The sequence below is a fragment of the Ovis canadensis genome, chromosome 26 (assembly GCF_042477335.2).
Source record: "Ovis canadensis isolate MfBH-ARS-UI-01 breed Bighorn chromosome 26, ARS-UI_OviCan_v2, whole genome shotgun sequence".
Lineage (NCBI taxonomy): Eukaryota > Metazoa > Chordata > Mammalia > Artiodactyla > Bovidae > Ovis > Ovis canadensis.
The window spans coordinates 3,687,173-3,714,213 of NC_091270.1; positions in this window are offsets into that span (position 1 = coordinate 3,687,173).

Genomic DNA, 27,041 nt, shown 5'->3' on the forward strand with positions numbered 1-27,041 from the left:
CCCCGGCATCGACGGGAGAGGAATCCCGAGAGGCCCCCGAGGAACTCGCATGGGGACTGGCCTTTCCTGAGGCCACCAGAGCGGTTCCCTGAGGTCCCCGTCGTAAGTCGAGAGCACCTGCCGCAACTCGAGAAAATCCAGGAGGTTTTGCCCTCCAGGCGAGATGAGGCCCATTTCCGCTGAGGCTTCTCGAGGCCAATCACATCTAACCACTGGATCTTCCAAAGGGTCCTTCACACCATTGCTGCAACTCAAGAAGTTCCCCGACATACCCGTCTGCACTCGAGAGGAAGCACGTGGTGTCCCGCACACATCCAGGGGAGCCCTGTTTCGCCTCCTAGCTCGAGATGAGGGATCCTTTCCCTGTTTCGTAGGGAAAGAATTCCCGGCGTTCCCGTCGCATCTCAAGAGGAGGCTCTCTCCACAGGAAAGGCGAGAGGAACTCCAGGGTCGTGCCACCATTCCAAGAGTCCCACGGATGTGTCAGTCCATTCCAGAGGAACCTGTTTTCCCTGCACTGCCTTGACGTTCAAGCCGAGGATCGACTCCCACCACGTATGCACGTGGGACAGCCCTGTGGGAAAGCCTCGTGGGAAAGCCTCGTGGGAAAGACTCGAGGGAAAACCATAGATCCTTTGATCCACGCGGCGGACTGCGTGACACTGCTGCTACCGCTCTGGAGGAAAGCGCAAGTGCATGCCCGCATTCGAGACGAGGACTGACTCCCCTGGGGAGACTCCAGAAGTACCCCAAGATCCATGTCAGCACTGGAGAGGAATCCTCAGGTTCCGGCCCCGACTCCACACAAGGTCTTAGGCCCCGGCATCGACGGGAGAGGAATCCCGAGAGGCCCCCGAGGAACTCGCATGGGGACTGGCCTTTCCTGAGGCCACCAGAGCGGTTCCCTGAGGTCCCCGTCGTAAGTCAAGAGCACCTGCCGCAACTCGAGGAAATCCAGGAGGTTTTGCCGTCCAGGCGAGATGAGGCCCATTTCCGCTGAGGCTTCTCGAGGCCAATCACATCTAACCACTGGAACTTCCAAAGGGTCCTTCACACCATTGCTGCAACTCAAGAAGTTCCCCGACATACCAGTCTGCACTCGAGAGGAAGCACGTGGGGTCCCTCACACATCCAGGGGAGCCCCGTTTCCGCCTCCTAGCTCGAGATGAGGGATCCTTCCCTGTTTCGTAGGGAAAGAATTCCCGGCGTTCCAGTCGCATCTCAAGAGGAGGCGCTCTCCACAGGAAAGGCGAGAGGAACTCCAGGGTCGTGACACCATTCCAAGAGTCCCCCAGATGTGTCAGTCCATTCCAGAGGAAGCTGTTTTCCCTGCACTGCCTTGACGTTCAAGCCGAGGATCGACTCCCACCACGTGTGCACGTGGGACAGCCCTGTGGGAAAGCCTCGTGGGAAAGCCTCGTGGGAAAGACTCGAGGGAAAACCATAGATCCTTTGATCCACGCGGCGGACTGCGTGACACTGCTGCTACCGCTCTGGAGGAAAGCGCAAGTGCATGCCCGCATTCGAGACGAGCACTGACTCCCCTGGGGAGACTCCAGAAGTACCCCAAGATCCATGTCAGCACTGGAGAGGAATCCTCAGGTTCCGGCCCCGACTCCACACAAGGTCTTAGGCCCCGGCATCGACGGGAGAGGAATCCCGAGACGCCCCCGAGGAACTCGCATGGGGACTGGCCTTTCCTGAGGCCACCAGAGCGGTTCCCTGAGGTCCCCGTCGTAAGTCGAGAGCACCTGCCGCAACTCGAGAAAATCAAGGAGGTTTTGCCCTCCAGGCGAGATGAGGCCCATTTCCGCTGAGGCTTCTCGAGGCCAATCACATCTAACCACTGGATCTTCCAAAGGGTCCTTCACACCATTGCTGCAACTCAAGAAGTTCCCCGACATACCCGTCTGCACTCGAGAGGAAGCACGTGGTGTCCCGCACACATCCAGGGGAGCCCTGTTTCGCCTCCTAGCTCGAGATGAGGGATCCTTTCCCTGTTTCGTAGGGAAAGAATTTCCGGCGTTCCCGTCGCATCTCAAGAGGAGGCGCTCTCCACAGGAAAGGCGAGAGGGACTCCAGGGTCGTGCCACCATTCCAAGAGTCCCACGGATGTGTCAGTCCATTCCAGAGGAACCTGTTTTCCCTGCACTGCCTTGACGTTCAAGCCGAGGATCGACTCCCACCACGTATGCACGTGGGACAGCCCTGTGGGAAAGCCTCGTGGGAAAGCCTCGTGGGAAAGACTCGAGGGAAAACCATAGATCCTTTGATCCACGCGGCGGACTGCGTGACACTGCTGCTACCGCTCTGGAGGAAAGCGCAAGTGCATGCCCGCATTCGAGACGAGGACTGACTCCCCTGGGGAGACTCCAGAAGTACCCCAAGATCCATGTCAGCACTGGAGAGGAATCCTCAGGTTCCGGCCCCGACTCCACACAAGGTCTTAGGCCCCGGCATGGAAGGGAGAGGAATCCCGAGACGCCCCCGAGGAACTCGCATGGGGACTGGCCTTTCCTGAGGCCACCACAGCGGGTCCCTGAGGTCCCCGTCGTAAGTCGAGAGCACCTGCCGCAACTCGAGAAAATCCAGGAGGTTTTGCCCTCCAGGCGAGATGAGGCCCATTTCCGCTGAGGCTTCTCGAGGCCAATCACATCTAACCACTGGAACTTCCAAAGGGTCCTTCACACCCTTGCTGCAACTCAAGAAGTTCCCCGACATACCCGTCTGCACTCGAGAGGAAGCACGTGGTGTCCCGCACACATCCAGGGGAGCCCCGTTTCCGCCTCCTAGCTCGAGATGAGGGATCCTTTCCCTGTTTCGAAGGGAAAGAATTCCCGGCGTTCCCGTCGCATCTCAAGAGGAGGCGCTCTCCACAGGAAAGGCGAGAGGAACTCCAGGGTCGTGCCACCATTTCAAGAGTCCCCCAGATGTGTCAGTTCTTTCCAGAGGAACCTGTATTCCCTGCACTGCCTTGACGTTCAAGCCGAGGATCGACTCCCACCACGTGTGCACGTGGGACAGCCCTGTGGGAAAGCCTCGTGGGAAAGCCTCGTGGGAAAGACTCGAGGGAAAACCATAGATCCTTTGATCCACGCGACGGACTTCGTGACACTGCTGCTACCGCTCTGGAGGAAAGCGCAAGTGCATGCCCGCATTCGAGACGAGCACTGACTCCCCTGGGGAGACTCCAGAAGTACCCCAAGATCCATGTCAGCACTGGAGAGGAATCCTCAGGTTCCGGCCCCGACTCCACACAAGGTCTTAGGCCCCGGCATCGACGGGAGAGGAATCCCGAGAGGCCCCCGAGGAACTCGCATGGGGACTGGCCTTTCCTGAGGCCACCAGAGCGGTTCCCTGAGGTCCCCGTCGTAAGTCGAGAGCACCTGCCGCAACTCGAGAAAATCCAGGAGGTTTTGCCCTCCAGGCGAGATGAGGCCCATTTCCGCTGAGGCTTCTCGAGGCCAATCACATCTAACCACTGGATCTTCCAAAGGGTCCTTCACACCATTGCTGCAACTCAAGAAGTTCCCCGACATACCCGTCTGCACTCGAGAGGAAGCACGTGGTGTCCCGCACACATCCAGGGGAGCCCTGTTTCGCCTCCTAGCTCGAGATGAGGGATCCTTTCCCTGTTTCGTAGGGAAAGAATTCCCGGCGTTCCCGTCGCATCTCAAGAGGAGGCGCTCTCCACAGGAAAGGCGAGAGGAACTCCAGGGTCGTGCCACCATTCCAAGAGTCCCACGGATGTGTCAGTCCATTCCAGAGGAACCTGTTTTCCCTGCACTGCCTTGACGTTCAAGCCGAGGATCGACTCCCACCACGTATGCACGTGGGACAGCCCTGTGGGAAAGCCTCGTGGGAAAGCCTCGTGGGAAAGACTCGAGGGAAAACCATAGATCCTTTGATCCACGCGGCGGACTGCGTGACACTGCTGCTACCGCTCTGGAGGAAAGCGCAAGTGCATGCCCGCATTCGAGACGAGGACTGACTCCCCTGGGGAGACTCCAGAAGTACCCCAAGATCCATGTCAGCACTGGAGAGGAATCCTCAGGTTCCGGCCCCGACTCCACACAAGGTCTTAGGCCCCGGCATCGACGGGAGAGGAATCCCGAGAGGCCCCCGAGGAACTCGCATGGGGACTGGCCTTTCCTGAGGCCACCAGAGCGGTTCCCTGAGGTCCCCGTCGTAAGTCAAGAGCACCTGCCGCAACTCGAGGAAATCCAGGAGGTTTTGCCGTCCAGGCGAGATGAGGCCCATTTCCGCTGAGGCTTCTCGAGGCCAATCACATCTAACCACTGGAACTTCCAAAGGGTCCTTCACACCATTGCTGCAACTCAAGAAGTTCCCCGACATACCAGTCTGCACTCGAGAGGAAGCACGTGGGGTCCCTCACACATCCAGGGGAGCCCCGTTTCCGCCTCCTAGCTCGAGATGAGGGATCCTTCCCTGTTTCGTAGGGAAAGAATTCCCGGCGTTCCAGTCGCATCTCAAGAGGAGGCGCTCTCCACAGGAAAGGCGAGAGGAACTCCAGGGTCGTGACACCATTCCAAGAGTCCCCCAGATGTGTCAGTCCATTCCAGAGGAAGCTGTTTTCCCTGCACTGCCTTGACGTTCAAGCCGAGGATCGACTCCCACCACGTGTGCACGTGGGACAGCCCTGTGGGAAAGCCTCGTGGGAAAGCCTCGTGGGAAAGACTCGAGGGAAAACCATAGATCCTTTGATCCACGCGGCGGACTGCGTGACACTGCTGCTACCGCTCTGGAGGAAAGCGCAAGTGCATGCCCGCATTCGAGACGAGCACTGACTCCCCTGGGGAGACTCCAGAAGTACCCCAAGATCCATGTCAGCACTGGAGAGGAATCCTCAGGTTCCGGCCCCGACTCCACACAAGGTCTTAGGCCCCGGCATCGACGGGAGAGGAATCCCGAGACGCCCCCGAGGAACTCGCATGGGGACTGGCCTTTCCTGAGGCCACCAGAGCGGTTCCCTGAGGTCCCCGTCGTAAGTCGAGAGCACCTGCCGCAACTCGAGAAAATCAAGGAGGTTTTGCCCTCCAGGCGAGATGAGGCCCATTTCCGCTGAGGCTTCTCGAGGCCAATCACATCTAACCACTGGATCTTCCAAAGGGTCCTTCACACCATTGCTGCAACTCAAGAAGTTCCCCGACATACCCGTCTGCACTCGAGAGGAAGCACGTGGTGTCCCGCACACATCCAGGGGAGCCCTGTTTCGCCTCCTAGCTCGAGATGAGGGATCCTTTCCCTGTTTCGTAGGGAAAGAATTTCCGGCGTTCCCGTCGCATCTCAAGAGGAGGCGCTCTCCACAGGAAAGGCGAGAGGAACTCCAGGGTCGTGCCACCATTCCAAGAGTCCCACGGATGTGTCAGTCCATTCCAGAGGAACCTGTTTTCCCTGCACTGCCTTGACGTTCAAGCCGAGGATCGACTCCCACCACGTATGCACGTGGGACAGCCCTGTGGGAAAGCCTCGTGGGAAAGCCTCGTGGGAAAGACTCGAGGGAAAACCATAGATCCTTTGATCCACGCGGCGGACTGCGTGACACTGCTGCTACCGCTCTGGAGGAAAGCGCAAGTGCATGCCCGCATTCGAGACGAGGACTGACTCCCCTGGGGAGACTCCAGAAGTACCCCAAGATCCATGTCAGCACTGGAGAGGAATCCTCAGGTTCCGGCCCCGACTCCACACAAGGTCTTAGGCCCCGGCATGGAAGGGAGAGGAATCCCGAGAGGCCCCCGAGGAACTCGCATGGGGACTGGCCTTTCCTGAGGCCACCAGAGCGGTTCCCTGAGGTCCCCGTCATAAGTCGAGAGCACCTGCCGCAACTCGAGAAAATCCAGGAGGTTTTGCCGTCCAGGCGAGATGAGGCCCATTTCCGCTGAGGCTTCTCGAGGCCAATCACATCTAACCACTGGAACTTCCAAAGGGTCCTTCACACCCTTGCTGCAACTCAAGAAGTTCCCCGACATACCAGTCTGCACTCGAGAGGAAGCACGTGGGGTCCCTCACACATCCAGGGGAGCCCCGTTTCCGCCTCCTAGCTCGAGATGAGGGATCCTTCCCTGTTTCGTAGGGAAAGAATTCCCGGCGTTCCAGTCGCATCTCAAGAGGAGGCGCTCTCCACAGGAAAGGCGAGAGGAACTCCAGGGTCGTGACACCATTCCAAGAGTCCCCCAGATGTGTCAGTCCATTCCAGAGGAAGCTGTTTTCCCTGCACTGCCTTGACGTTCAAGCCGAGGATCGACTCCCACCACGTGTGCACGTGGGACAGCCCTGTGGGAAAGCCTCGTGGGAAAGCCTCGTGGGAAAGACTCGAGGGAAAACCATAGATCCTTTGATCCACGCGGCGGACTGCGTGACACTGCTGCTACCGCTCTGGAGTAAGTGCAAGTGCATGCCTGCATTCGAGACGAGGACTGACTCCCCTGGGGAGACTCCAGAAGTACCCCAAGATCCATGTCAGCACTGGAGAGGAATCCTCAGGTTCCGGCCCCGACTCCACACAAGGTCTTAGGCCCCGGCATCGACGGGAGAGGAATCCCGAGAGGCCCCCGAGGAACTCGCATGGGGACTGGCCTTTCCTGAGGCCACCAGAGCGGGTCCCTGAGGTCCCCGTCGTAAGTCGAGAGCACCTGCCGCAACTCGAGAAAATCCAGGAGGTTTTGCCCTCCAGGCGAGATGAGGCCCATTTCCGCTGAGGCTTCTCGAGGCCAATCACATCTAACCACTGGAACTTCCAAAGGGTCCTTCACACCATTGCTGCAACTCAAGAAGTTCCCCGACATACCCGTCTCCACTCGAGAGGAAGCACGTGGGGTCCCGCACACATCCAGGGGAGCCCCGTTTCCGCCTCCTAGCTCGAGATGAGGGATCCTTTCCCTGTTTCGTAGGGAAAGAATTCCCGGCATTCCCGTCGCATCTCAAGAGGAGGCGCTCTCCACAGGAAAGGCGAGAGGAACTCCAAGGTCGTGACACCATTCCAAGAGTCCCCCAGATGTGTCAGTCCATTCCAGAGGAACCTGTTTTCCCTGCACTGCCTTGACGTTCAAGCCGAGGATCGACTCCCACCACGTGTGCACGTGGGACAGCCCTGTGGGAAAGCCTCGTGGGAAAGCCTCGTGGGAAAGACTCGAGGGAAAACCATAGATCCTTTGATCCACGCGGCGGACTGCGTGACACTGCTGCTACCGCTCTGGAGGAAAGCGCAATGCATGCCCGCATTCGAGACGAGGACTGACTCCCCTGGGGAGACCCCAGACGTACCCCAAGATCCATGTCAGCCCTGGAGAGGAATCCTCAGGTTCCGGCCCCGACTCCACACAAGGTCTTAGGCCCCGGCATCGACGGGAGAGGAATCCCGAGAGGCCCCCGTGGAACTCGCATGGGGACTGGCCTTTCCTGAGGCCACCAGAGCGAGTCCCTGAGGTCCCCGTCGTAAGTCGAGAGCACCTGCCGCAACTCGAGAAAATCCAGGAGGTTTTGCCCTCCAGGCGAGATGAGGCCCATTTCCGCTGAGGCTTCTCGAGGCCAATCACATCTAACCACTGGAACTTCCAAAGGGTCCTTCACACCCTTGCTGCAACTCAAGAAGTTCCCCGACATACCCGTCTCCACTCGAGAGGAAGCACGTGGGTCCCGCACACATCCAGGGGAGCCCCGTTTCCGCCTCCTAGCTCGAGATGAGGGATCCTTTCCCTGTTTCGTAGGGAAAGAATTCCCGGCGTTCCCGTCGCATCTCAAGAGGAGGCGCTCTCCACAGGAAAGGCGAGAGGAACTCCAGGGTCGTGCCACCATTCCAAGAGTCCCCCAGATGTGTCAGTCCATTCCAGAGGAACCTGTTTTCCCTGCACTGCCTTGACGTTCAAGCCGAGGATCGACTCCCACCACGTGTGCACGTGGGACAGCCCTGTGGGAAAGCCTCGTGGGAAAGCCTCGTGGGAAAGACTCGAGGGAGAACCATAGATCCTTTGATCCACGCGGCGGACTTCGTGACACTGCTGCTACCGCTCTGGAGGAAAGCGCAAGTGCATGCCCGCATTCGAGACGAGGACTGACTCCCCTGGGGAGACTCCAGAAGTACCCCAAGATCCATGTCAGCACTGGAGAGGAATCCTCAGGTTCCGGCCCCGACTCCACACAAGGTCTTAGGCCCCGGCATCGACGGGAGAGGAATCCCGAGAGGCCCCCGAGGAACTCGCATGGGGACTGGCCTTTCCTGAGGCCACCAGAGCGGGTCCCTGAGGTCCCCGTCGTAAGTCGAGAGCACCTGCGGCAACTCGAGAAAATCCAGGAGGTTTTGCCCTCCAGGCGAGATGAGGCCCATTTCCGCTGAGGCTTCTCGAGGCCAATCACATCTAACCACTGGAACTTCCAAAGGGTCCTTCACACCCTTGCTGCAACTCAAGAAGTTCCCCGACATACCCGTCTCCACTCGAGAGGAAGCACGTGGTGTCTCGCACACATGCAGGGGAGCCCCGTTTCCGCCTCCTAGCTCGAGATGAGGGATCCTTTCCGTTTCGTAGGGAAAGAATTCCCGGCGTTCCCGTCGCATCTCAAGAGGAGGCGCTTTCCACAGGAAAGGCGAGAGGAACTCCAGGGTCGTGCCACCATTCCAAGAGTCCCCCAGATGTGTCAGTCCATTTAAGAGGAACCTGTTTTCCCTGCACTACTTTGACGTTCAAGCCGAGGATCGACTCCCACCACGTGTGCACGTGGGACAGCCCTGTGGGAAAGCCTCGTGGGAAAGCCTCGTGGGAAAGACTAGAGGGAAAACCATAGATCCTTTGATCCACGCGGCGGACTGCGTGACACTGCTGCTACCGCTCTGGAGGAAAGCGCAAGTGCATGCCCGCATTCGAGACGAGGACTGACTCCCCTGGGGAGACTCCAGAAGGACCCCAAGATCCATGTCAGCACTGGAGAGGAATCCTCAGGTTCCGGCCCCGACTCCACACAAGGTCTTAGGCCCCGGCATCGACGGGAGAGGAATCCCGAGACGCCCCGGAGGAACTCGCATGGGGACTGGCCTTTCCTGAGGCCACCAGAGCGGTTCCCTGAGGTCCCCGTCGTAAGTCGAGAGCACCTGCCGCAACTCGAGAAAATCCAGGAGGTTTTGCCCTCCAGGCGAGATGAGGCCCATTTCCGCTGAGGCTTCTCGAGGCTAATCACGTCTAACCACTGGAACTTCCAAAGGGTCCTTCACACCATTGCTGCAACTCAAGAAGTTGCCCGACATACCCGTCTCCACTCGAGAGGAAGCACGTGGGTCCCGCACACATCCAGGGGAGCCCCGTTTCCGCCTCCTAGCTCGAGATGAGGGATCCTTTCCCTGTTTCGTAGGGAAAGAATTCCCGGCGTTCCCGTCGCATCTCAAGAGGTGGCGCTCTCCACAGGAAAGGCGAGAGGAACTCCAGGGTCGTGACACCATTCCAAGAGTCCCCCAGATGTGTCAGTCCATTCCAGAGGAACCTGTTTTCCCTGCACTGCCTTGACGTTCAAGCCGAGGATCGACTCCCACCACGTGTGCCCGTGGGACAGCCCTGTGGGAAAGCCTCGTGGGAAAGCCTCATGGGAAAGACTCGAGGGAAAACCATAGATCCTTTGATCTACGCGGCGGACTGCGTGACACTGCTGCTACCGCTCTGGAGGAAAGCGCAATGCATGCCCGCATTCGAGACGAGGACTGACTCCCCTGGGGAGACTCCAGAAGTACCCCAAGATCCATGTCAGCACAGGAGAGGAATCCTCAGGTTCCGGCCCCGACTCCACACAAAGTCTTAGGCCCCGGCATCGACGGGAGAGGAATCCCGAGAGGCCCCCGAGGAACTCGCATGGGGACTGGCCTTTCCTGAGGACACCAGAGCGGTTCCCTGAGGTCCCTGTCGTAAGTCGAGAGCACCTGCCGCAACTCGAGAAAATCCAGGAGGTTTTGCCCTCCAGGCGAGATGAGGCCCATTTCCGCCTAGGCTTCTCGAGGCCAATCACATCTAACCACTGGAACTTCCAAAGGGTCCTTCACACCCTTGCTGCAACTCAAGAAGTTCCCCGACATACCCGTCTGCACTCGAGAGGAAGCACGTGGTGTCCCGCACTCATCCAGGGGAGCCCCGTTTCCGCCTCCTAGCTCGAGATGAGGGATCCTTTCCCTGTTTCGTAGGGAAAGAATTCCCGGCGTTCCCGTCGCATATCAAGAGGAGGCGCTCGCCACAGGAAATGCGAGAGGAACTCCAGGGTCGTGCCACCATTCCAAGAGTCCCCCAGATGTGTCAGTCCATTCCAGAGGAACCTGTTTTCCCTGCACTGCCTTGACGTTCAAGCCGAGGATCGACTCCCACCACGTGTGCACGTGGGACAGCACTGTGGGAAAGCCTCGTGGGAAAGCCTCGTGGGAAAGACTCGAGGGAAAACCATAGATCCTTTGATCCACGCGGCGGACTGCGTGACACTGCTGCTACCGCTCTGGAGGAAAGCGCAAGTGCATGCCCGCATTCGAGACGAGGACTGACTCCCCTGGGGAGACTCCAGAAGTACCCCAAGATCCATGTCAGCACTGGAGAGGAATCCTCAGGTTCCGGCCCCGACTCCACACAAGGTCTTAGGCCCCGGCATCGACGGGAGAGGAATCCCGAGAGGCCCCCGAGGAAATCGCATGGGGACTGGCCTTTCCTGAGGCCACCAGAGCGGTTCCCTGAGGTCCCCGTCGTAAGTCGAGAGCACCTGCCGCAACTCGCGAAAATCCAGGAGGTTTTGCCCTCCAGGCGAGATGAGGCCCATTTCCGCTGAGGCTTCTCGAGGCCAATCACATCTAACCACTGGAACTGCCAAAGGGTCCTTCACACCATTGCTGCAACTCAAGAAGTTCCCCGACATACCCGTCTGCACTCGAGAGGAAGCACGTGGTGTCCCGCACACCTCCAGGGGAGCCCCGTTTCCGCCTCCTTGCTCGAGATGATGGATCCTTTCCCTGTTTCGTAGGGAAAGAATTCCCGGCGTTCCCGTCGCATCTCAAGAGGAGGCGCTCTCCACAGGAAAGGCGAGAGGAACTCCAGGGTCGTGCCACCATTCCAAGAGGCCCCCAGATGTGTCAGTCCATTCCAGAGAAACCTGTTTTCCCTGCACTGCCTTGACGTTCAAGCCGAGGATCGACTCCCACCACGTGTGCACGTGGGACAGCCCTGTGGGAAAGCCTCGTGGGAAAGCCTCGTGGGAAAGACTCGAGGGAAAACCATAGATCCTTTGATCCACGCGGCGGACTGCGTGACACTGCTGCTACCGCTCTGGAGGAAAGTGCAATGCATGCCCGCATTCGAGACGAGGACTGACTCCCCTGGGGAGACTCCAGACGTACCCCAAGATCCATGTCAGCACTGGAGAGGAATACTCAGGTTCCGGCCCCGACTCCACACAAGGTCTTAGGCCCCGGCATCGACGGGAGAGGAATCCCGAGAGGCCCCCGAGGAACTCGCATGGGGACTGGCCTTTCCTGAGGCCACCAGAGCGGGTCCCTGAGGTCCCTGTCGTAAGTCGAGAGCACCTTCCGCAACTCGAGAAAATCCAGGAGGTTTTGCCCTCCAGGCGAGATGAGGCCCATTTCCGCTGAGGCTTCTCGAGGCCAATCACATCTAACCACTGGAACTTCCAAAGGGTCCTTCACACCCTTGCTGCAACTCAAGAAGTTCCCCGACATACCCGTCTCCACTCGAGAGGAAGCACGTGGTGTCCCGCACACATCCAGGGGAGCCCCGTTTCCGCCTCCTAGCTCGAGATGAGGGATCCTTTCCCTGTTTCGTAGGGAAAGAATTCCCGGCGTTCCCGTCGCATCTCAAGAGGAGGCGCTCTCCACAGGAAAGGCGAGAGGAACTCCAGGGTCGTGCCACCATTGCAAGAGTCCCCCAGATGTGTCAGTCCATTCCAGAGGAACCTGTTTTCCCTGCACTTGACGTTCAAGCCGAGGATCGACTCCCACCACGTGTGCACGTGGGACAGCCCTGTGGGAAAGCCTCGTGGGAAAGCCTCGTGGGAAAGACTCGAGGGAAAACCATAGATCCTTTGATCCACGCGGCAGAATGCGTGACACTGCTGCTACCGCTCTGGAGGAAAGCGCAATGCATGCCCGCATTCGAGACGAGGACTGACTCCCCTGGGGAGACTCCAGAAGTACCCCAAGATCCATGTCAGCACTGCGGAGGAATCCTCAGGTTCCGGCCCCGACTCCACACAAGGTCTTAGGCCCCGGCATCGACGGGAGAGGAATCCCGAGACGCCCCCGAGGAACTCGCATGGGGACTGGCCTTTCCTGAGGCCACCAGAGCGGTTCCCTGAGGTCCCCGTCGTAAGTCGAGAGCACCTGCCGCAACTCGAGAAAATCCAGGAGGTCTTGCCCTCCAGGTGAGATGAGGCCCATTTCCGCTGAGGCTTCTCGAGGCCAATCACATCTAACCAATGGAACTTCCAAAGGGTCCTTCACACCATTGCTGCAACTCAAGAAGTTCCCCGACATACCCGTCTGCACTCGAGAGGAAGCACGTGGTGTCCCGCACACATCCAGGGGAGCCCCGTCTCCGCCTCCTAGCTCGAGATGAGGGATCCTTTCCCTGTTTCGTAGGGAAAGAATTCCCGGCGTTCCCGTCGCATCTCAAGAGGAGGCGCTCTCCACAGGAAAGGCGAGAGGAACTCCAGGGTCGTGACACCATTCCAAGAGTCCCCCAGATGTGTCAGTCCATTCCAGAGGAACCTGTTTTCCCTGAACTGCCTTGACGTTCAAGCCGAGGATCGACTCCCACCACGTGTGCACGTGGGACAGCCCTGTGGGAAAGCCTCCTGGGAAAGCCTCGTGGGAAAGACTCGAGGGAAAACCATAGATCCTTTGATCCACGCGGCGGACTGCGTGACACTGCTGCTACCGCTCTGGAGGAAAGCGCAAGTGCATGCCCACATTCGAGACGAGGACTGACTCCCCTGGGGAGACTCCAGAAGTACCCCAAGATCCATGTCAGCACTCGAGAGGAATCCTCAGGTTCCGGCCCCGACTCCACACAAGGTCTTAGGCCCCAGCATCGACGGGAGAGGAATCCCGAGACGCCCCCGAGGAACTCGTATGGGGACTGGCCTTTCCTGAGGCCACCAGAGCGGGTCCCTGAGGTCCCCGTCGTAAGTCGAGAGCACCTGCCGCAACTCGAGAAAATCCAGGAGGTTTTGCCCTCCAGGCGAGATGAGGCCCATTTCCGCTGAGGCTTCTCGAGGCTAAACACGTCTAACCACTGGAACTTCCAAAGGGTCCTTCACACCCTTGCTGCAACTCAAGAAGTTCCCCGACATACCCGTCTCCACTCGAGAGGAAGCACTTGGGTCCCGCACACATCCAGGGGAGCCCCGTTTCCGCCTCCTAGCTCGAGATGAGGGATCCTTTCCCTGTTTCGTAGGGAAAGAATTCCCGGCGTTCCCGTCGCATCTCAAGAGGAGGCGCTCTCCACAGGAAAGGCGAGAGGTACTCCAGGGTCGTGCCACCATTCCAAGAGTCCCCCAGATGTGTCAGTCCATTCCAGAGGAACCTGTTTTCCCTGCACTGCCTTGACGTTCAAGCCGAGGATCGACTCCCACCACGTGTGCACGTGGGACAGCCCTGTGAGAAAGCCTCGTGGGAAAGCCTCGTGGGTAATACTCGAGGGAAAAACATAGATCTTTGTTCCACGTGGCGGACTGAGTGACACTGTTGCTACCGCTCTGGCGGAAAGCGCAAGTGCATGCCCGCATTCGAGACGAGGACTGACTCCCCTGGGGAGACTCCAGAAGTACCCCAAGATCCATGTCAGCACTGGAGAGGAATTCTCAGTTTCCGGCCCTGACTCCACACAAGGTCTTAGGCCCCGGCATCGACGGGAGAGGAATCCCGAGAGGCCCCCGAGGAACTCCCATGGGGACTGGCCTTTCCTGAGGCCACCAGAGCGGGTCCCTGAGGGCGACGTTGTAAGTCGAGAGCACCTGCCGCAACTCGATAAAATCCAGGAGGTTTTGCCCTCCAGGCGGGATGAGTCCCATTTCCTCTGAGGCTTCTCGAGGCTAATCACATCTAACCACTGGAACTTCGAAAGGGTCTTCACACCCTTGCTGCAACTCAAGAAGTTCCCCGACATACCTGTCTCCACTCGAGAGGAAGCAAGAGGGTCCCGTACACTTCCAGGGGAGCCCCGTTTCCGCATCCTAGCTCAAGATGAGGGATCCTTTCCCTGTTTCGTAGGGAAAGAATTCCCGGCATTCCCGTCGCATTTCAAGAGGAGGCGCTCTCCACAGGAAAGGCGAGAGGATATCCAGGGTCGTGCCACCATTCCAAGAGTCCCCCAGATGTGTCAGAGGAACCTGTTTTCCCTGCAGTGCCTTGACGTTCAAGCCGAGAATCTACTCCCACCACGTGTGCACGTGGGACAGCCCTGTAGGAAAGCCTCGTGGGAAAGCCTCGTGGGTAATACTCGAGGGAAAAACATAGATCCTTTGATCCACGGGGCGGACTGCCTGACACTGCTGCTACCGCTTTGGAGGAAAGCGCAATGCATGCCCGCATTCGAGACGAGGACTGACTCCCCTGGGGAGACTCCAGAAGTACCCCAAGATCCATGTCAGCACTGCGAAGGAATCCTCAGGTTCCGGCCCCGACTCCACACAAGGTCTTAGGCCCCGGCATCGACGGGAGAGGAATCCCGAGAGGCCCCCGAGGAACTCGCATGGGGACTGGCCTTTCCTGAAGGCACCAAAGCGGGTCCCTGAGGTCCACGTCGTAAGTCGAGAGCACCTGCCGCAACTCGAGAAAATCCAGGAGGTTTTGCCCTCCAGGCGAGTTGAGGCCCATTTCTGCTGAGGCTTTTCGAGGCTAATCACATCTAAACACTGGAACTTCCAAAGGGTCCTTCACACCCTTGCTGCAACTCAAGAAGTTCCCCGACATACCCGTCTCCACTCGAGAGGAAGCACGAGGGTCCCACACACATCGAGGGGAGCCCCGTTTCCGCCTCCTAGCTCGAGATGAGGGATCCTTTCCCTGTTTCATAGGGAAAGAAATCCCGGCGTTCCCGTCGCATCTCAAGAGGAGGCGTTCTCCACAGGAAAGGCGAGAGGAACTCCAGGGTCGTGCCACCATTCCAAGAGTCCCCCAGATGTGTCAGTCCATTCCAGAGGAACATGTCTTCCCTGCACTGCCTTGACGTTCAAGCCGAGGATCGACTCCCACCACGTGTGCACGTGGGACAGCCCTGTGGGAAAGCCTCGTGGGAAAGATCTGAGGGAAAAACATAGATCCTTTCATCCACGCGGCGGACTGCGTGACACTGTTGCTACCGCTCTGGAGGAAATCGCAAGTGCAGGCCCGCTCGAGACGAGGACTGACTCACCTGGGGAGACTCCAGAGGTACCCCAAGATCCATGTCAGCACTGGAGAGGAATCCTCAGGTTCCGGCCCCGACTCCACACATGATCTTATGCCTCAACATCGACGGGAGAGGCATCCCGAGAGGCCCCCGAAGAACTCGCATGGGGACTGGCCTTTCCTGAGGCCACCAGAGCGGGTCCCTGAGGTCCCCGTCGTACGTCGAGAGCACCTGCCAAAACTCGAGAAATACCAGGAGGTTTTGCCCTCCAGGCGAGATGAGGCCCATTTCCGCTGAGGCTTCTCGAGGCTAATCACATCTAACCACCTGAACTTCCAAAGGGTCCTTCACACCCTTGCTGCAACTCAAGAAGTTCCCCGACATACCCGTCTCCACTCGAGAGGAAGCACGAGGGTCCCGCACACATCCAGGGGAGCCCTGTTTCCGCCTACTAGCTCGAGATGAGGGATCCTTTCCCTGTTTCGTAGGGAAAGAATTCCCGGCGTTCCCGTCGCATCTGAAGTGGAGGCGCTCTCCACAGGAAACGCGAGAGGAACTCCAGGGTCGTATCACCATTCCAAGAGTCCCCCAGATGTGTCACTGGATTCCGGAGGAATCTGTATTCCCTGCACTGCCTTGACGTTCAAGCCGAGGATCGACTCTCACCACGTGTCCACGTGGGACAGCCCTGTGGGAAAGCCTCTTGGGAAAGACTCGAGGGAAAGCCATAGATCCCTTGATCCACGCGGCGGAATGCGTGACACTGCTGCTACCGCTCTGGAGGAAAGCGCAAGTGCATGTCCGCATTCGAGACGAGGACTGACTACCCTGGGAAGACTCCAGAATTGCCCCAAGATCCATGTCAGCACTGGAGAGGAATCCTCAGGTTCCGGCCCCGACTCCAAACAAGGTCTTAGGCCCCGGCATCGACGGGAGAGGAATCACGAGAGGCCCCCGAGGAACTGCGCATGGGGACTGGCCTTTCCTGAGGCCACCAGAGCGCGTCGCTGAGGGCCCCGTCGTAAGTCTAGAGCACCTGCCGCAACTCGAGAAAATCCAGGAGGTCCTCCCCTCCAGGTGAGATGAGGCCCATTTCCGCTGAGGCTTCTCGAGTCTAATCACATCTAACCACTGGAACTTCCAAAGGGTCCTTCACACCCTTGCTGCATCTCTAGAAGTTCCCCGACATAACCGTCTCCATTCGAGAGGAAGCATGAGGGTCCGGCACACATCCAGGGGAGCCCCATTTCCGCCTCCTAGCTCGAGATGAGGGATCCTTTCCCTGTTTCTTAGGGAAAGAGTTCCCGGCGTTCCCGTCGCATCTCAAGAGGAGGCGCTCTCCACAGGAAAGGCGAGAGGAACTCCAGGGTCGTGCCACCATTTCAAGATTCCCCAAGATGTGTCAGTCCATTCCAGAGGAACCTGTATTCCCTGCACTGCCTTGACATTCATGCCGAGGATCGACTCCCACAACCTGTGCACGTGGGACAGCCCTGTGGGAAAGCCTCGTGGGAAAGCCTCGTGGGAAAGACTCGAGGGAAAACCATAGATCCTTTGATCCATGCGGCGGACTGCGTGACACTGCTGCTACCGCCCTGGAGGAAAGCGCAAGTGCATGCCCGCATCGAGACGAGGACTGACTCCCCTGGGGAGACTCCAGAAGTACCCCAAGATCCATGTCAGCAGTGGGGACGAATCCTCAGGTTCCGGCCCCGACTCCACACAAGGTCTTAGGCCCCGGCATCGACGGGAGAGGAAGCCCGAGAGGCCCCCGAGGAACTGGCATGGGGATTGGCCTTTCCTGAGGCCACCAGAGCGGGTCCCTGAGGTCCCCGTCGTAAGTCGAGAGCACCTGCCGCAACTCGAGAAAATCCAGGAGGTTTTGCCCTCCAGGCGAAATGAGGCCCATTTCCGCTGAGGCTTCTCGAGGCTAATCACATCTAACCACTGGAAATTCCAAAGGGTCCTTCACACCCTTGCTGAAACTCAAGAAGTTCCCCGACATACCCGTCTCCACTCGAGAGGAAGCACGAGGTTCCCGCACACATCGAGGGGAGCCCCGTTTCCGCGTTCTAGGGCGAGATCAGGGATCCTTTCCCTGTTTCGTAGGGAAAAAACTTCCGGCGTTCCCGTCGCATCTCAAGAGGAGGCGCTCTCCACAGGAAAGGGGAGAGGAACTCCAGGGTCGTGCCACCATTCCAAGAGTCCCCCAGATGTGTCAGTCGATTCCAGAGGAACCTGTTTTCCCTGCACTGCCTTGACGTTCAAGCCGACTACTGACTCCCACCACGTGTGCACTTGGGACAGCCCTGTGGGAAAGCCTCGTGGGAAAGACTCGAGGGAAAACCATAGATCCTTGATCCACGCGGTGGACTGCGTGACACTGCTGCTACCGCTCTGGAGGAAAGCGCAAGTGCATGTCCGCATTCGAGACGAGGACTTACTACCCTGGGAAGACTCCAGAAGTACCCCAAGATCCATGTCAGCACTGGAGAGGAATCCTCAGGTTCCGGCCCCGACTCCACACAAGGTCTTAGGCCCCGGCATCGACGGGAGAGGAATGCCGAGAGGCCCCCGAGGAACTGCGCATGGGGACTGGCCTTTCTTGAGGCCACCAGAGCGCGTCGCTGAGGGCCCCGTCGTAAGTCGAGAGCACCTGCCGCAACTCGAGAAAATCCAGGAGGTCCTCCCCTCCAGGTGAGATGAGGCCCATTTCCGCTGAGGCTTCTCGAGTCTAATCACATCTAACCACTGGAACTTCCAAAGGGTCCTTCACACCCTTGCTGCATCTCAAGAAGTTCCCCGACATACCCGTCTCCACTCGAGAGGAAGCATGAGGGTCCCGCACACATCCAGGGGATCCCCGTTTCCGCCTCCTAGCTCGAGATGAGGGATCCTTTCCCTGTTTCGTAGGGAAAGAGTTCCCGGCGTTCCCGTCGCATCTCAAGAGGAGGCGCTCTCCACAGGAAAGGCCTGAGGAACTCCAGGGTCGTGGCACCATTTCAAGATTCCCCAAGATGTGTCAGTCCATTCCAGAGGAACCTGTTTTCCCTGCACTGCCTTGACGTTCATGCCGAGGATCGACTCCCACCACCTGTGCACGTGGGACAGCCCTGTGGGAAAGCCTCGAGGGAAAGACACTGATCCCTTGATCCAAGCGATGGGAAGCGTGACACTGCTGCTACAGCTCTGGAGGAAAGTGCACATGCATGCCCCCATTCGAAACGAGGACTTACTCCTCTGGGGAGACTCCAGAAGTACCCCAAGATCCATGTCAGCACTGGAGAGAAATTCTCAGGTTCCGGGCCCGACTCCACACAAGGTCTTAGGCCCCGGCATCGACGGGAGAGGAATCCCGAGAGGCTCCCGAGCCACTGGAATGGGGACTGGCCAGTCCTGAGGACACCAGAGCGGGTCCCTTAGGTCACCGTCGTAAGACGAGAGCACCTGCCGCAACTCGAGAAAATCCAGGAGGTTTTTCCCTCCAGGCGAGATGAGGCCCATTTCCGCTGAGGCTTCTCCAGGCTAATCACGTCTAGCCTCTGGAACTTCCAAAAGGTCCTTCACACCCTTGGTGCAACTCAAGAAGTTGCCTGACATACCCGTCTCCACTCTAGAGGAAGCACGAGGATCCCATCCACATCCAGAGGAGCCCCGTTTCCGCCTCGTAGCTCGAGATGAGGGACATTTCGCTGCTTTGTCCGGAAATAATTCCCGGCGTTCCCCTCTCACCTCAAGAGGAGGCGCTCTCCAGAGGAAAGGCGAGAGGAACTCCAGCGTCGTGCCACCATTCCAAGAGTCCCCCAGATGTCTCAGTCCATTCCAGAGGAACCTGTTTGCCCTGCACTACCTCGGCTTTCACGCCGAGGATCGACTCCCACGCCGAGGATCGACTCCCACCACGCTGGCAAGTGGGACAGCCCTGTGGGAAACCCTGGTGGGAAAGCCTCGAGGGGAAGCCACAGATCCCTTGATTCAGGCGATGGGAAGCGTGACACGGCTGCTACCGCTCTGGAGGAAAGCTCACGTGCATGCCCCCATTCGAGACGAGGACTTACTCCCCTGGGGAGACTCCAGAAGTACCCCAAGATTCATGTCAGCACTGGAGAGGAATCCTGAGGTTCCGGCCTCGACACCACACAAGGTCTTAGGCACCGGCTTCGAAGGGAAAGGAATTCTGAGAGACCCCGGGCAATTCGCATAGGGACTGGCCTTTCCTAAGACAACCAGAGCGGTCCATGAAGTCCCCGTCGGAAGTTGAGAGCACCTGCCACAACTCGACAGAATCCAGGAGATTTTGCCCTCCAGGCGAGATGAGGACCATTTCCACTGAGGCTTTCCGAAGCTAATCACACCTAACCTCTGGAATTTCCAAAAGTTCCTTCACACCCTTGCTGCAACTCAAGAAGTTGCCTGACATACCCGTCTCCCAACTAGAGGAAACACGATGGTCCCGGCCACATCCAGAGGAGCCCCGTTTCCGCTACGTAGCTCAAGATGAGGGATCCTTTCGCTGCATGTTCGTGAAAGAATTCTGTGCATTCCTGTCGCATCTCAATTAGGAGGTGCTCTCCACAGGAAAGGCTAGAACTCCAGCGTCGTGCCACCATTCCCAGAAACCCCCAGATGTTTCATTCCATTCTAGAGGAACCTGTTTTCCCTGCACTGCCTCGACTTTCACGCCGAGGATCGACTCCCACCATGGTGGCACGTGTGACAGCCCTGTGGGAAAGCCTCGTGGAAAAGCCTCGTGGGAAAGCCTCTAGGGAAAGCGACAGATCCCTTCATCCAGGCGATGGGAAGCGTGAAACTGCTGCTACCGCTCTGGAGGAAAGCGCACATGCATGCCCCCATTCGAGACGAGGACTTACTCCCCTGGGAAGTCTCCAGAAGTACCCCAAGATCCATGTCAGCACTGGAGAGGAATCCTCACGTTCCAGCCCCGCCTCCACACAAGGTCTTAGGCCCCGGCATCAAAGGGAGAGGAATCCCGAGAGGCCCTCGAGCAACTCGCATTGGGAATGGCCTTTCCTGAAGCCACAAGAGCGGGTCCCTGAGGTCCCTGTCATAAGTCGACAGCACCTGCCGCAACTCGAGAAAATCCAGGAGGTTTTGCCCTCCAGGCGAGATGAGGCCCATTTCCGCTGAGGCTTCTCAAGGCTAATCACATCTAAGCCCTGGAACTTCCAAAAGGTCCTTCACACCCTTGCTGCAACTCAAGAAGTTCCCCGAAATACCCGTCTCCACTCGAGAGGAAGCACGAGGGTCCCGCCCACATCCAGAGGAGCCCCGTTTCTTCCTCAGTGCTCAAGATGAGGGATACTTTCCCTGCTTGGTCGGGAAAGAATTCTAGGCATTCCTGTCGCATTTCAAGAGGAGGCGCTCTCCACACGAAAGGGGAGAGGAACTCCAGCATTGTGCCGCCATTCCAAGAGTCCCCCAAATATTTCAGTCAATTTCAGAGGAACCTGTTTTCCCTGCACTGCCTCGACTTTCACGCCAAGGATCGACTCAAACCAAGGTGGCACGTGGGACCCCTGTGGGGAAGCCTCGTGGGAAAGCCTCCTGGGAAAGCCTGGAGTGAAAGCCACAGATCCCTTGATCTAGGCGATGGAAAGCGTGACACTGCTGCTACAGCTCTGGAGGAAAGCGCAGGTGCATGTCCCCATTCGAGATGAGGACTTACTCCCCTGGGGAGACACCAGAAGTACCCCAAGATACATGTCAACACAGGAGAGGAATACTCAGGTTCCGGCCCCGCTTCCTCACAAGGTCTTAGGCCCCGGCATCGAAGGGAGAGGAATCCCCAGAGGCCCGCGAGAAACTCGCATGGGGACTGGCCTTTCCTGAGGCCACCAGAGCGGGTCCCTGAGGTTCCCGCCGTAAGTCGAGAGCACCTGCCGCAACCTGAGAAAATCCAAAAGGTTTTGCCTCCAGGCGAGATGAGGCCCATTTCCGCTGAGGCTTCTGAAGGCTAATCACATCTAACCCCTGGAACTTCCAAAAGGTCCTTCACACCCTTGCTGGAACTCAAGAAGTTCCCCGATATCCCCGTCTCCAGTCTAGAGGAAGCACGAGGGTCCCGCACACATCCAAAGGAGCCCCGTTTCCGCCTCATATCTCGAGATGAGGGATCCTTTCCCTGTTTGGTCGGGAAAGAATTCTCGGCTTTCCCGTCGCATCTCAAGAGGAGGCACTCTCCACAGCAAAGGCGAGAGGAACTCCAGCATCGTGCCGCTATTCACAGAGTCCCCCAAATATCTCAGTCCATTCTAGAGAAACCTGTTTTCCCTGCACTGCCTCGATTTTCACGCCCAGGATCGACTCCCACCACGGTGGCACGTGGGACAGCCCTGTGGGAAAGCCTCGAGGGAAAGCTGCGAGGGAAAGCCACAGATCCCTTGATCCACGTGACGGGAAGCGTGACACTGCTGCTACCACTCTGGAGGAAAGCGTACGTGCATGCCCCCATTGGAGACGAGGACTTACTCCCCTGGGAAGACTTCAGAAGTACCCCACAATCCATGTCAGCAGTGGAGAGGAATCCTCAGGTTCCGGACCCACTTCCACACAAGGTCTTCGGCCCCGGCAATGAAGGGAGAGGAATCACTAGAGGCCCGCGAGCTTCTCGCATTAGGACTGGCCTTCATAAGACTCACGGTCATAAGACAAGAGCACCTGCCACAACTTGAGAAAATCCAGGATGTTCTCACCTCCAGGATAGATGAGGCCCATTTCCACTGAGGAGTCTCTAGGATAATCACATCTAACCCTGGAAAGTACAAAGGGTCCTTCACAGCCTTGCTGCAACTCAAGAAGTTCCCCGAAATACCCGTCTCCACTCGAGAGGAAGCACGAGGGTCCCGGACACATCCGGAGGAGCCCAGTTTCCGCCTCGTTGCTCGAGATGAGGGATACTTTCGCTGCTTGTTCGGGAAAGAATTCTGGGCATTCCCGTCACGTCTCAAGAGGAGGTGCTCTCCACAGGAAAGGCGAGAACTCCAGCGTCGTGCAACCATTCCCAGGGACCCCTAGATGTCTCAGTCCATTCCAGAGGAACCTGTTTTCCCTGCACTGCCTCGACTTTCTCGCCGAGGATCGACACCCACCACGGTGGCACGTGAAGCAGCCCTGTGGGAAAGCCTCGTGGGAAAGCCTCGAGGGAAAGCCACAGATCCCTTGATCCACGCGACGGGAAGCGTGGCACTACTGCTACTGCTCTGGAGGAAAGCCCACGTGCATGCCCCCATTCGAGACGAGGACTTACTCCCCTGGGGAGACTCCAGAAGTACCCCAAGATCCATGTCAGCACTGGAGAGGAATCCTCAGTTTCCGGCCCCGACTCCACACAAGGTCTTAGGCCCCGGCATCAAAGGGAGAAGAATCCCGAGAGGCCGCCGAGCAACTCGCATGGGGACTAGCCTTTCCTGAGGCCACCAGAGCGGGTCCCTGAGGTCCCCGTCGAAAGTCAAGAGCACCTGCCCCAACTCAAGGAAATCCAGGAGGTTTTGCCCTCCAGGTGAGATAAGACCCATTTCCGCTGAGCCTTCTCAATGCTAACCACACCTAACTTCTGGAACTTAAAAAAGGTCCTTCACACCCTTTTACAACTCAAGAAGTTTCCCGACATACAGACCTACATTCTAGAGGAAGAACGAGAGTCCCGCCTACATCCAGATGAGCTCCGATTCCGCCTCGTAGCTCGAGATAAGGGATCCTTTCCCTGCTTGGTCGGGAAAGCATTCCCGGCGTTCCCCTCGCATCTGAAGTGGAGGTGCTCTCCACAGGAAGGTCGAGAGTAACTCCAGGGTCGTGTCCCCATTCCAAGAGTCCCGCAGATGGCTCAGACCATTCCAGAGGAACCTGTTTTGCTCCACTGCCTCGACTTTCACGCCGAGGATGGACTCCCACCACGGTGGCACGTGGGACAGCCCTGTGGGAAATCCTCGTGGGAAAGCCTAGGGGGAAAGCCTCGAGGGAAACCCACACATCCCATGATCGACTCGACGGGAAGCGTGACATAGCTGCTCCAGTGCGGGAGGAAAGCCCATTTGCATGTCCCCTCTGGAGACGAGGACTGAATCCCCTGAGGAGACTCCAGAAGTACGCAAATTTCCATGTCAGCACTGGAGAGGAATCCTCAGGTTCCGGCCCCGACTCCACACAAGGTCTTAGGCCCCGGCATCGAAGGGAGAGGAATCCCGAGAGGCCGCCGAGGAACTCGCATGGGGACTGGGATTTCCTGAGGCCACCTGAGCGGGTCCCTGAGGGCCCCGTCGTAAGTCGAGAGCACCTGCCGCAACGCGAGAAAATCCAGGAGGTTTTGCCCTCCAGGCGAGATGAGGCCCATTTCCGCTGAGGCTTCTCGAGGCTAATCACATCTAACCACTGGAACTTCCAAAGGGTCCTTCACACCCTTGCTGCAAGTCAAGAGTTCCCGGACATACCCGTCTCCACTCGAGAGGAAGCACGAGCATCCCGCGCACATCCAGGGGAGCCTCGTGTTCGCCTCCTAGCTCGAGATGAGGGATCCTTTCCCTGTTTCGTAGGGAAAGAATTCCCGGCGTTCCCGTCGCATCTCAAGAGGGGGCGCTCTCCACAGGAAAGGCGAGAGGAACTCCAGGGTCGTGCCACCATTCCAAGAGTCCCCCAGATATGTTAGTCCATTCCAGAGGAACCTGTTTTCCCTGCACTGCCTTGACGTTCAAGCCGAGGATGGACTCACACCACGTGTGCACGTGGGACAGCCCTGTGGGAAAGCCCTGTGGGAAAGCCTCGTGTGAAAGCCTCGTGGGAAAGACTCGAGGGAAAACCATAGATCCTTTGCTCCAGGCGGCGGACTGCCTGACACTGCTGCTACCGCTGTGGAGGAAAGCGCAAGTGCATGCCCGCATTCGAGACGACGACTGACTCCCCTGGGGAGACTCCAGAAGTACCCCAAGATCCATGTCAGCACTGGAGAGGAATCCTCAGGTTCCGACCCCGACTCCACACAAGGTCTTAGGCCCCGGCATCGACGGGAAAGGAATCCCGAGACGCCGCCGAGGAATTCGCATGGGGACTGGCCTTTCCTGAGGCCACCTGAGCGGGTCCCTGAGGGCCCCGTCGTAAGTCGAGAGCACCTGCCGCAACTCGAGAAAATCCAGGAGGGTTTGCCCTCCAGGCGAGAAGATGCCCATTTCCGCTGAGGCTTCTCGAGGCTAATCACATCTAACCACTGGAACTTCCAAAGGGTCCTTCACACCCTTGCTGCAACTCAAGAAGTTCCCCGACATACCCGTCTCCACTAGAGAGGAAGCACGAGGGTCCCGCACAGATCCAGGGGAGCCCCGTTTCTGTCTCCTAGCTCGAGATGAGGGATCCTTTCCCTGTTTCGTAGGGAAAGAATTCCCGGCGTTCCCGTCAAATCTCAAGTGGTGGCGCTCTTCACAGGAAAGGCGAGAGGACCTCCAGGGTCGTGCCACCATTCCAAGAGTCCCCCAGATGTGTCAGTCCATTCCAGAGGAACCTGTTTTCCCTGCACTGCCTTGACGTTCAAGCCGAGGATCCACTCCCAACACGTGTGCACGTGGGACAGCCCTGTGGGAAAGCCTCGTTGGAAAGCCTCGTGGGAAAGACTCGAGGGAAAACCATAGATGCTTTGATCCACACGGCGGACTGCGTGACACTGCTGTTACCGCTCTGGAGGAAAGCGCAAGTGCATGCCCGCATTCGAGACGAGGACTGACTCCCCTGGGGAGACTCCAGAAGTACCCCAAGATCCATGTCAGCACATGAGAGGAATCCTCAGGTTCCGGCCCCGACTCCACACAAGGTCTTAGGCCCCGGCATCGACGGGAGAGGAATCCTGAGAGGCCGCCGTGGAACTCGCATGGGGACCGGCCTTTCCTGAGGCCACCTGAGCGGGTGTTTGAGGGCCCCGTCGTAAGGCGAGAGCACCTGCCGCAACTGGAGAAAATCCAGGAGGGTTTGCCCTCCAGGCCAGATGAGGTCCATTTCCGCTGAGGCTTCTCGAGGCTAATCACATCTAACCACTGTAACTTACAAAGGGTCCTTCACACCCTTGTTGCAAGTCAAAAAGTTCCCCGACATACCCGTCTCCACTCGAGAGGAAGCACGCGGGTCCCGCACACATCCAGGGGAGCCCTGTTTCCGCCTCCTAGCTCGAGATGAGGGATCCTTTCCCTGTTTCGTAGGGAAAGAATTCCCGACGTTCCCGTCGCATCTCAAGAGGAGGCGCTCTCCACAGGAAAGGCGAGAGGAACTCCAGGGTCGTGCCACCATTCCAAGAGTCCCCCAGATGTGTCAGTCCTTTGCATAGGAACCTGTTTTCCCTGCACTGCCTTGACGTTCAAGCCGAGGATCGACTCCCACCACGTGTGCACGTGGGACAGCCCTGTGGGAAAGCCTCGTGGAAAAGCCTCCTGGGAAAGACTTGAGGGAAAACCATAGATCCTTTGATCCATGCGGCGGAATGCGTGACACTGCTGCTACCGCTCTGGAGGAAAGCGCAAGTGCATGCCCGCATTCGAGACGAGGACTGACTCCCCTGGGGAGACTCCAGAAGTACCCCAAGATCCATGTCAGCACTGGAGAGGAATCCTCAGGTTCCGGCCCCGACTCCACACAAGGTCTTAGGCCCCGGCATCGACGGGAGAGGAATCCCAAGAGGCCCCCGAGGTACTCGCATGGTGACTGGCCTTTCCTGAGGGCACCAGAGAGGGTCCCTGAGGTCCCCGAAGTAAGTCGAGAGCACATGCCGCAACTTGAGAAAATCCAGGAGATTTTGCCCTCCAGGCGAGACGAGGTCCATTTCCGCTGAGGCTTCTCGAGCCTAATCACATCTAAGCACTGGAACTTCCAAAGGGTCCTTCACACCCTTGCTGCAACTCAAGAAGTTCCCCGACATACCCGTTTCCACTCGAGAGGAAGCACGAGGGTCCCGCACACATCCAGGGGAGCCCCGTTTCCGCCTCCTAGCTCGAGATGAGGAATCCTTTCCCTGTTTCCTAGGGAAAGAATTCCCGGCGTTCCCGTCGCATCTCAAGAGGAGGCGCTCTCCACAGGAAAGGCGAGAGGAACTCCAGGGTCGTGCCACCATTCCAAGAGTCCCCCAGGTGTGTCATTCCATTCCAGAGGAACCTGTTTTCCCTGCACTGCCTTGACGTTCAAGCCGAGGATCGACTCCCACCACGTGTGCACATGGGACAGCCCTGTGGGAAAGCCTCGTGGGAAAGATTCGAGGGAAAACCATAGATCCGTTCATCGACGCGGCGGACTGCGTTACACTGCTGCTACCGCTCTGGAGGAAAGCGCAAGTGCATGCCCGCATTCGAGACGAGGACTAACTCCCCTGGGGAGACTCCAGAAATACCCCAACATCCATGTCAGCACTGGAGAGGAATCCTCAGGTTCGGGCCCCGACTGCACACAAGGTCTTAGCCCCCAGCATCGATGGGAGAGGAATCCCGAGAGGCCCCCGAGGAACTCGCATGGGGACTGGCCTCTCCTGAGGCCACCAGAGCGGGTCCCTGAGTTCCACGTCGTAAGTCGAGAGCACTTGCCGCAACTCGAGAAAATCCAAGAGGTTTTGCCCTCCAGGCGAGATGAGGCCCATTTCCGCTGAGGCTTCTCGAGACTAATCACATCTAAGCACTGGAACTT